We start from the raw sequence: 11,079 nt of genomic DNA, 5'->3' as shown, positions 1-11,079 counted from the left end.
GGCTTGTTGGTCTAGGGGTATGATTCTCCCTTAGGGTGGGAGAGGTCCTGGGTTCAAATCCCAGACAAGCCCTTGTTCTACCATTGTCTTATAGCTGGCTCAGGGGCTCATGTCCTCTTATGTGATTTTCCTCTGTTCATTTGCTCAGTGTAATGGAACAGCCACTTGCTACTGGATGGCTCAGCTCAAGCATCAGCTCTGTCAAGATATGGTCCTGCCAGTGACTATACACCTCCTGTTCACTGTGGCAGCCCCTCTTGCTGGTAGAAGCTGCAACTGTCCAGCTTCTGACTGTCCCTTTTGTCTGGATGACTTGGCTGTTCTACAGTCCTTCATTTCTCTGTCACTCTCAGTCACCCAGACAATCCTCTCATTCCCTGCCACAAGCCTGATCTATGCCCTCAGTGGAGTTGGTGAAACCCAGGTGCACCCTCCCTCTGGTTGCAGCCCCGCAGGGACGCTACACTGAGCACTTCTGGGCTTCTTCCTCCCACCTCTCCCTGCTCCTTCCCTGGACTGCTTCCCATAACACCCACTTCACTGCTCTGTACTGGCTATGAACCCTCAGCCATGCAACTGTAAGGAATGTGCCAGCAGGAACTCAATGCTGCTGAAGGCTGGGAGGAATGTGTCTCCCAGAGATCATTTGCATGAGAGTGCAACGGGGTGCATATGTGATACCTTGCAAACAAAGCCTGATGGGTAGCAAGGAAGCAATGTGCATTGTCTATTTTAAACACGTTGTAAAAAGAGAAGTTACTCACCGTAGTAACGATGGTTCTTCGAGATGTGTCCCTGTGGGTGCTCCACGATAGGTGTTGGGCTCGCCCCGGCGCCGCAGATCGGATCTTTCCAGCAGTTTCTGCCGGACCGCGTATGCGCCGGCGCGCGCTGCTCCCTTGCGCGCCCCTGGCCACATGCGCGATCCGGTCCCCGCCAGTTCCTTGACCAACCGCCTCGGATGCTCCTGAAAAACACCAGACAGAGATCCGAAGCGGGGAGGATGGGCGGGTGGTGGAGCACCCACAGGGACACAGCTCGAAGAACCATCGTTACTACGGTGAGTAACTTCTCTTTCTTCCTCGAGTGTCCCCGTGGGTGCGCCACGATAGGTGACTACCCAGCAGTAACCCAAGAAAGGAGGTGGGTAATCGGTTTATGTGCAGCTTGCTCCCAAAAGGACCACTGTCGAGAGGCGGGTATCCTCTTGGAATACCCGGTGTAGGGCATAACGCTTGGCGAAGGTGTCATAGGATGACCAGGTCGCCGCTCTGCAGATGTCTTTTAGTGCGATGCCCTTGAAAAAGGCTGTTGATGCCGCCACCACCCTGGTGGAGTGAGCCCTAGGCGGGGACAGTAAAGGAGTTTTTCAAAGTTCATAGCACATCTTTATGCAGGACACAATGTGCTTCGAGATTCTCTGTGAAAAGAGACCCTCTCCTTTTGACCTGGGAGCGAGAGAGACTAGGAGTCTGTCCGTTTTCCTGAAGGATTTAGTCCTGTCTATGTAGAAGGCCAACGCCCTCCTCACGTGCAGGCGTGCCTCCTTGCTGGAGCTATGAGGCTTCGGGTAAAATGAAGGTAAAACTATAGGTTCGTTAAGATGGAACTCTGAAGAAACTTTCGGAACGAAGGCTGGGTGCAGCCGTAAGGTTACCGCCTCCTTTGAGAATACTGTGCAGGGCAGCGTTGCCATAACTGCTGCGAGCTCGCTCACCCTGCGAGCTGACGTGATTGCAAGAAGGAAGGTTGTCTTTATCGTAAGGAGACGGAGGGAAACCGTGGCTAAGGGTTCAAAGGGTGGTCCTGTTAGCGCGATGAGCACCAGGTCCAAGCTCCACGATGGTGGAAGCGGTTTCCAAGGGGGGTACAGGTTTACCAGCCCCTTCAGGAGCCTGGTAACAATAGGATGGGCAAACACCGTGGGCCCTTCCTCTTCATGCTGAAAAGCCGATATAGCGGCGAGATGGACCTTCAACAAGGAGAGGGAGAACCCGCCTCTCTTGAGGTCCAGTAAGTATTCTAGTATGACAGGTATAGGCACCTCAAGGGGAGCTAACTGCTTGGCGGAACACCATGCAGTGAATCGAGTCCATTTCTGCTTGTAGGTCTTCCTGGTGCAGATCCTTCGGCTACTTTCCAGGACTTGTTGTACTCCCTCCGTACATGTACTTTCTAGGGAGCTGAGCCATGGATTAACCATGCTTGTAGGCGCAGGCCTCGGGGGTGTGGATGCACTATGGACCCCTGGGCCTGCGTGAGAAGGTCCGGCGCCACCAGAAGGGGAAGCAGTGGATGATCCGACATGCGCAGGAGCAAGGGGAACCATTGCTGTCGATCCCATGTTGGGACCACTAGGATCACGCGGGCTCTCTCCCTCCTGGCTTTCTGCAGGACCTTGTGGATGAGCACTGTGGGGGGAAACGCGTAAAGCAGGGGGCCCTTCCACGAAATCGCGAACGCGTCCCCCAAGGACCCCCGCCCCAGTCCTGCCCTGGAGCAGTATTGAGGGCACTTCTTGTTGTGTTCTTTGCCGACCATAAACCGGAGAAAACGTCTGTGAGCCGGGTGGATCATTATATGAAAATACGCATCTTGTAAGTCGAGGTCTGCAAACCAATCTCCATCGTCCAGTGCCGTGAATATAGAGGCGACTGTGATCATCCGAAAGCGTTGCTTGCGCAAGTACCGGATGAGGCCTCGAAGATCTAAGATGGGCCTCCAGCCTCCTGTTTTCTTCTCTGTGAGGAAGTATCGTGAATAAAACCCTTTCCCCTGGAGTCGCTCCGGCACTCTTTCCACCGCTCCTATGAGCATAAGATGGTCCACCTCCTGCTTGAGTTTCGCTTCGTGGGAGGCGTCCCTGAGATGAGGCCTGGGCGGAGGTCTTGACGGTGGGAGTGACTGAAAGGGGATCACGTAACCCGTGGCTATGATCTCCAGTACCCATTTGTCTGTGGTGATCTTCTGCCATTGTGAGTGGAACGGTCGGAGGCGATGATGGAACATTAATTGTGGATGACATTGTATGATAGTAGTCATAGTGCAGCCCTCGACCTGTCCGTCAAACTTGTTGCCTTTGGCCCTGCGCCGAGGATGCACGGCTCTGTTGGGAACGTCGCCTGGGAGTTCTATACTGTTGTTGCTGTTGATGCCGCCCTTGGTCATAGCCCCGTTGGTACTGAGCACGCTGAGGTTGGTACAGGTGTCGCCTTTGTTGAGGGTAATACTTTCTCCTTCTGTATGGAGGGGTATAAATACCCAGGGTTCTGAGTGTAGCTCTTGAGTCTTTACTGGAATGAAGGACCAAATCAGTTGACTCTGCAAACAACTTCTGCGTGTCAAAGGGGAGATCAACAATTTTTGCCTGCAGATCCCTCGGGATACCCGATGTCTGAAGCCAGGATTCCCTGCGCATGGCCACTGCCGTAGCCGTTGAGCGTGCCGCCGTGTCCGCTACGTCCAGGGCGATCTGGAGTCCTGTCCTCGAAGCTGCATAGCCCTCCTGCACGATGGCCTTCAGCACCGGCTTCTTATCTTCCGGGAGCGAATCCATGAGAGAAGCAAGCCTGGAGTAATTGTCGAAATTGTGGTTCGCTAGATGTGCTGCATAATTTGCCATTCTCAACAGCAGGGTAGGAGGAGGAGTATACCTTTCTGCCGAATAGCTCTAGCTTCTTGGCATCTCTGTCCGTTCCCCCCCGCTTTGTACTGGGAAGTCTTCGATCTCTGCTGAGATGATTCTACCACCAGTGAATTTGGTTGTGGGTGACTAAACAGGAACTCCATGCCCTTCGCCGGGACGAAGTATTTCTTATCCGCTCTCTTGTTTATAGGTGGAGCGGAAGCCGGGGTCTGCCATATAGTAGTAGCAGACTCCATGATTGCTTCGTCGAGTGGGATAGCGATTTTGGACGAGGCCGGGGGCCTCAGGTTTTTGAGGAGCTTGTGGTGCTTCTCCTGCACCTCTGCTGTTTGGATGCCTTGCGTGAAAGCCACCCTTTTAAACAGCTCCTGAAACTGTTTGAGGTCGTCCGGGGGGGGCAACATCCCCAGGGGCCATAGCCTCGTCGGGGGAGGACAAGGAGGAACCACTGGGGTAAGCCTCCCTGGAACTCCCGGGGTCCTGCTGTCGGTGGTACACCCTCTCACTGGAGGCTTGCGAGGGAAAATCTCGGGGTTCCAAAATCAACTCCCCTTGAGACAACTGTGTTTCCGTCCCCGTCCGTGGGTGCCCGCGGGGGTACTGGACGGTCGAGGGGGACCTGTCCCTGGGTGTATGCCTGTGGTGTCTATGCCCAGCGTGATAAGGACAACCGTGGCAGCACGGGCACGGTTCCTGGGATGGAGACCTGGACCACTCTCGAGGTGCATACCCCCAATGTCTGGGGGGAGCGAGATCGTCTGGATGACTGAGACAATGGTGAAACTGGTTTGTGATAGTACTCCAGAGGGTCAAATCCCAGAAAGGGCAAGGGTGGCCCGAGCCATGGTGACGCTGGTTGGAGGAACGGAGAAGGAGGCTCTGGGTAGGCTGGGGGAGACCCATGTCTCCTGGTTGGCGTTCGCAGCATAAGGGGAGGACTTGTTCAGAGCAGCCCTGTCCAGAGAAGGGCTGCGGTGCTGGGTTTTTGCTGCTGCCTTTCCCCTCCCCTGCGGGGCTGGCTCCGCCCCTTCCCGTGCTGGGGATCTCAGCCCCGCTGTCAGCGCCGCGCTCGGCACGCTCATCTGCAGTGCTGCGCGGGTGGTCTCCTCTGGTGCCTGCAGGCTGCGTGCCTGTTGGCCCTGCACCGTTGGCGCCGTGGGGGTCTGTGCCGCTTGCGGCGGTGCTGCCGGTTCCGGCGCTTGCCTGGCCGCCGCTCTGAACACTGCGCAGGCCAGCTGCTTAGTAATCGGAGGCTCAGCCTCTGCCACGTGCGCTGCCGCGCTGCCACTTGTTTGTGACTGCGGCTGGGGACTGTGTGCTACGCCCGTCCCGCTCACTGTGGCCGCCAGCAGGGATCGGGCTGGAGAGAGCTTCCTCCGTTTCTGCACCGAGGGGGTGAGGGACACCGCCTTCCTTTTGTGGAGCCCTGTGGGTCCCTCTAGTTGAGGCCTCTCCGGCATGTCTGGCTGGAGGGCCTTATCAAACAGCAGCATCTTCAGCCGCATTTTTCTATCCTTTCTGGCTCTGGCCGTGAGCTTTGCACAAAAGGAGCATTTCTGGGTGATGTGTGATTCCCCCAGGCACCTAATATATTGACTGTGCCCATCAGAGGCTGGCATAGCTTCACGGCACGACTCACACTTCTTGAATCCTGAAGAGGACATTGCAGTGAGTCTTTGAGCTGTTAATAGGGTACTTAGCACCTTCTCTGTGCCTGTTCCCCTCTCACGGACCCCAGCCTGCCGTGGCAGGAGGCCTACTGGCCTTCACGTCCCCGGGTTGCCTCCGCTCCTCCTTGTTTACTAAGACTTTCTACTTATATATATATATAACTAAGAACTCTGAAAAGAAACTCTAAGAACTCTGAAAACTCTAAATACGCTGACTCTGGCCGCAGCCTGAGCAGATTCCGTCTGCAGCCGATGGTGGTTAAGAAGGAACTGGCGGGGACCAGATCGTGCACGTGGCTGGGAGCGCGCAAGGGAGCGGCGCGCGCCGGCGCATGCGCGGTCTGGCAGAAACTGCTGGAAAGATCCAATCTGTGGCGCCGGGGCGAGCCCGACACCTATCGTGGAGCACCCACAGGGCCACTCGAGGAAGAATCACAATTTATGCTCACACTCAGCATAAGAATTGTAAAATCTCAGCAATGCTCCAAGTCATTGTGGGGGACAGGGCAGTCATCATAACTGCACAAGACATGGATTGCACAGGCTCCCCTGCTTTAAAACATTGTAAAACAAAAGGTAGAGAATTATGGATTGAGCTAGTTATCTGAATACTTTTGTCATTTTGCTCTGAATTTAGTTTTATTACTTTTCTACATCTGATAAAGTTAATAGTGAAAAATAGTGTTTTAGTGTTAGCTAAGGTCACCAAGAGCTGCCGTCTTGATCTCAGGGGAACATCCCAGTAAATAGATTGATAAGCAGTTGGTTATTAGCACCAGCAGTGGATGGGTGGGGCAGCTGAGAGGGAACAAACTGAATGCTGGACCATCGCAAAGGTAGCATTGTCTTAGGTTCAATGAGGGAATGCATCAGTGTGATGCGTGGAGTCTGCATAAAATACAGACTTGATGGGTCACTTTTTGACCATACACCTCATTGATGTTTGTAAGAGGAAGAAAGCAACACCAGCAGCCGCACCAACAGAGCCAGACCAATTCCCTTGCCCCCACTGTGAGCGCCCATGCCGTTCAAAGCTTGGACTCCTCAGCCACACACGAGTCCACAACGGATGAGCCTGTGCAAGCTCAAGATGTCCTCACTGGATACGACAAACCACCTGCACGATGTGTCAGAGCCCGCATGGACTGGATGGAGTTGTAAGTGGGGCATTTGAAGTGGGGGTACAGAGAAAGTTAGGTGTGTGGATTGGCTGGTTACATTATTGGACTGGTGAGCCTGAGAGGCCAAGGACACTGAAATACATTTGAGCTTGGGATGGTTACGTGAGGACTTGTTATGAACTCTGGGTGTGGTATTTTCCCAATTGACTTCTCTGCCTCTTTCATTGAAACTTTCTTTTCTTCACTCAGACGCTGTGCTGGTGAGTGGGGAAGCATTGCATCTCTGAGGCACCCGGGGCGTGTGAATTTCCCAGGCTGCTGGGTGGCAGCTTGAGCCGGTTCTGTGGGAGATGGATGAAAAGGAACCCCTAGTGTTGAACCTGGCCCTGGGTGCTGCCGACTCCTTCCAGCAGAAGGGTTACACCAGGAACACCACCCTGGGCACCACTGTGATTCCTGACATGTGAGCAACACATTTCACCCCTTTCAGCCTCTAATCATGAGCTCAGCACCTCAGAAAACACAGCAGGGAGCCAGCCCCAGGCGTGCAGCCCCTCTGCACAGAGCCCCACCGGGAATGCGGATTTCCATGGCTACGGACAGCACAAGAGACAGGGCACAGGCTGCTATCAACACATCACAACCACACCCAGCCCTCAGCAGGGACCCACACCCATCACTCTGGCCCCAGCAACTGGGGTTGGGAAATGAAAAAGGAACAAACACATCGGAATCGCCTTTCTGGCTTTATTCACCCTAAATAGCAAGCGAGGGGAAGGCGCTGAGACGGCCCTTCCCCAGCCAGAGCAACGGGAAGATGTGGGGAACAGGGTTTTTTAAAGACACTGAAATGACAAGTACCATATGGAATTACTGTGTGAGCATCTCGCCCTCAATGACATTGTATAACTCTCTGGCCCTCATGCACAGGGCTGTGCTTACGCACACACAGCTGTTAGGACACCACAGAACTTGGGGCACCAGTGTGATGCCCTGTGCTGTGTTTGCCTCGGGATGGGACGGGATGGGGAGCACCCCACCCCAGAGCAGCCCCTCCCGCACAGCTGGGCAGCATAGGGGCACCAGCCCTGGTAGAGACCATCCTGCTTCAGCACCATGTCTCCAGCCTTCGTTTCCCAGCCCTCTGTATCTCTCCCACTTCCCGTGATCTGTCTCAGCACACCCCCTCCTGTTCTCCAGGCTGGCCCTGGATTTATCCCTCCCCTCTCCCAGCCACTGGCTGCAGCTCCTCTGCAGAGGTTTTCCTGGCTGTGTTTTCCAGCTAGTCTCTCCCTTGCTCCACTCCACTCTGCTGAGTTGGTGTTACTTGATCTTGTCCTTTTCCCTCCATTTCCCCCACCAACACTCAGCGGACCAGTCATGGAAATTCAGGAATATCCCGCAGATTTCAGGACATCTGGCAACCCCGCCCCATCCCTCTGCCTCTCACCGTGTCGCCAGCCCCACAAGTTACAAATCAGGAGTCAGAACTGAAACAAAGCCCCCAAAATCTGGAGTTTCCCAGCAACACGTTGGGTCCTGCTGTATCTTGTGAAGCTCGACCTGCCCCTGCCCAGCCCCGGGTGTGACAATCACAGTGGTACCCACTCCCCAGGAGTGACAGGGGAAGGGGGCTTCGGCCCCGGCACTGGAGCTGTGACTGGGAGACCCGGTGAGATCTGAGGACACAGATCAATACAAAACACTCCCACTGCTGCAGAGATTCCAGCCGGTCTGCCTCTCAGCCCCCATTAATTAATGCTGTGCCCTGCCCCCCCACCTCCACCTACCCCCAACTTGTTAGCTCCAGCCCCACCTTAGCCCCTCTGGGCCCCTCCCCCAGCTCCAGGGGTCTCCCCCCTCTCCCTCCCATCCCTGGGGCTGCAGGTAGCAGGGAGCAGGCGCTTACAGGGCTCATAGAGCTGAGCCAGGAGGTGGGCAGATGGAGTCCTCCAAAGTCCCAGAGACTGAGGCTGGAGAGGGTGGTTTCAGGGACACAGTCGGACCCGGGATTCCAGCCCCACCCGGAGCCAGGGCCGGATTCTCTCCCCAGGGAGGGAGCCCGGCGGGAAAGTGAGAATCAGGGCCTTGGCCCCAGCATCAATAAATGTCACCTGCCCCTGGTCACAGTCCAGACACACCCGGACCCTGCAGAGGGGCCGGCTCATGGGCAGGGGGGTCTCAGGGGAGGTGAGAGCCTGGAACTTAACCCCAAACTGCTGCACAGCCCAGATCCCCCCCTCAGGGCTGAGGCTGATCCGTCCCTTCCTGCCCACTGACTCTCTGGCCACCCCCACAGCCCAGTATGGCCCATCCCCCACCTCCACCTCCCAGCAGTGTCTCCCCGAGGTGAACCCCTCACGGCCCAGCACACAGATCCAACAGTCAAATCTCTCGGGGTTGTCAGGCAGCTGCTGCCCCGTGAGTTCCCATCTCACTTCTCCCACCCTCAGACAGGATGACGCAGGGATGAGCCCTGTCCGCATCCAGAGTCACTGTCGCTGCAGGGGAGAGAGTCAGAGCGTGAGGGGCAGAGCTCAGCCCTGGGGAGGGTTTGATGGGGTCAGCGACAGAATCGGGCCCAGCTGGAGAGTGACTCAGGGAACCTCCTCCCCCAGGGTGTGCCCGGCGGCTCTGAGACCCCAGCACAGGGCTGGGCAGAGTCACCCCCCGGCAGGGTGAAAGGAGCGGCTGGGCCAGGCTGGAATCTCCTCCCCCCAGGCTGTGCCCGGCGGCTCTGGGACCCCAGCACAGGGCTGGGGAGAGTCACCCCCCGGCAGGGTGAAAGGAGCAGCTGGGCCAGGCTGGAATCTCCTCCCCCAGGCTGTGCCCGGCGGCTCTGAGACCCCAGCACAGGGCTGGGCAGAGTCACCCCGCGGCAGGGTGAAAGGAGCGGCTGGGCCAGGCTGGAATCTCCTCCCCCAGGCTGTGCCCGGCGGCTCTGAGACCCCAGCACAGGGCTGGGCAGAGTCACCCCCCGGCAGGGTGAAAGGAGCGGCTGGGCCAGGCTGGAATCTCCTCCCCCAGGCTGTGCCCGGCGGCTCTGGGACCCCAGCACAGGGCTGGGCAGAGTCACCCCCCGGGGGCAGGGTGAAAGGAGCGGCTGGGCCAGGCTGGAATCTCCTCCCCCCAGGCTGTGCCCGGCGGCTCTGGGACCCCAGCACAGGGCTGGGCAGAGTCACCCCCCGGGGGCAGGGTGAAAGGAGCGGCTGGGCCAGGCTGGAATCTCCTCCCCCAGGCTGTGCCCGGCGGCTCTGAGACCCCAGCACAGGGCTGGGCAGAGTCACCCCGCGGCAGGGTGAAAGGAGCGGCTGGGCCAGGCTGGAATCTCCTCCCCCAGGCTGTGCCCAGCGGCTCTGAGACCCCAGCACAGGGCTGGGCAGAGTCACCCCCCGGGGGCAGGGTGAAAGGAGCGGCTGGGCCAGGCTGGAATCTCCTCCCCCAGGCTGTGCCCGGCCCAGAATGGAGAAAAGCCCTTAGATCTCAGCCAACAGGGCCAGGCTGAGGGGGAGATGGGGCCCCAAGAGAACCCCTGCCCCTCCCCTCTCCACGCCTGCCCTGCCCCCAGCCCCTCCCTGGGCATCCTGGCTAGGGACGACCTGGCGCAGAACATGGTGGTGGGTGGTGGTAGCCACAGGGGTCACCTCCCCTCAGCCCCCCAGCTCTCACCCGGTGGTGTGAGCACCAGCTTGTGCTGTCCAGCCACTTCCTCCCGGCCCACAGCCCCACTTCCCTACGGCGGCTGGGAGCAGAGCCCGGGTCCCGCTGGCATGTAGCGGCGCAGCTCAGCAGGCTGGGAGGCTGAGGCAGGGTGGAGCAGGGACCCTTATCCCACATGGTGGGGGGAGGGGAGATGACCCCCTGGTGCCCCCTCCATTCCCTCCATCCACGCCCGGCCTAAGTAATTCTCCTGCCCCATCCACAGCGCAACTGAGACAGCCACCAGGGGCCCCCAAGGAGCAGGGCTGGGGTGGTCGCCCCAGCCCATCCCATGGACAGGACGGCTCCCTCAGCCAAGTCTGCAGAGCGACTCCCCTGGGGCAGGGGAGGGCAACGGCAGAGAGAGGAGCAGATGGACCATAACATGGAGAGTCTCCCCCCTTCTGCCTCCCCTTTTCCTGGCGTGGGGGGATTAGAGAGCTCTGCTGCCCAGCAGCCCAGGGGCCGGGTGGGTGCTGATGGGAACGGGGCTGCGGGCATGTCCCTAACGAACGCTGGGCTCCTTTTCCCAGTGAATAAGAGTTGCTTTTGCTCCACACAGCCTCAGTGCTTGTGAGTGGGGCAGGACCAGCTCTTCGGGCTGATCGTCCCAGCCAGAAACTCCTCTGCTGCTGCCTCCGGCTCCAGGGCTCGGGCTGCAGGGCCATTTCACTGCTGTGTCGGCTCAGCCTGGAGCCTGGGCTGTAGGACGCAGACTCAGGGCTCACACCTGGCAAGTCTTGTCTCTTAGAGCCCCCAGGGCAGGGCAGGGACGGGGGAGGATGTAGGTTTCCCAGGCGACTGGCGGGGGCTCAGGCTGGTTCTGTGGGGTGTTGTTCAATGGAACCCCTGCGCCCTCTTGCTGCCCACACCACCAGGCAGAACTTACCACCTTGGCATGTCTCTTAACCTGCAGGTGCTGGTGCAGACCACCCTGAACTAT

The 11,079-nt window shown here is 57.9% G+C and overlaps 1 non-coding gene across 1 annotated transcript; it reads left to right on the top strand.

Moving 5' to 3' along the window:
- TRNAP-AGG (transfer RNA proline (anticodon AGG)) lies at positions 1-72 on the top strand. Its single transcript has one exon. It is a non-coding gene; the product is annotated as a tRNA-Pro (tRNA).
- Positions 73-11,079: the final 11,007 nt, after the last annotated feature.

The sequence above is a fragment of the Carettochelys insculpta genome, chromosome 33 (genome assembly GCF_033958435.1).
Source record: "Carettochelys insculpta isolate YL-2023 chromosome 33, ASM3395843v1, whole genome shotgun sequence".
NCBI classification, from domain to species: Eukaryota; Metazoa; Chordata; order Testudines; family Carettochelyidae; genus Carettochelys; species Carettochelys insculpta.
The sequence above is the reverse complement of the archived record's forward strand: the minus strand, read 5'-3'. Positions and strand labels throughout refer to the sequence as shown.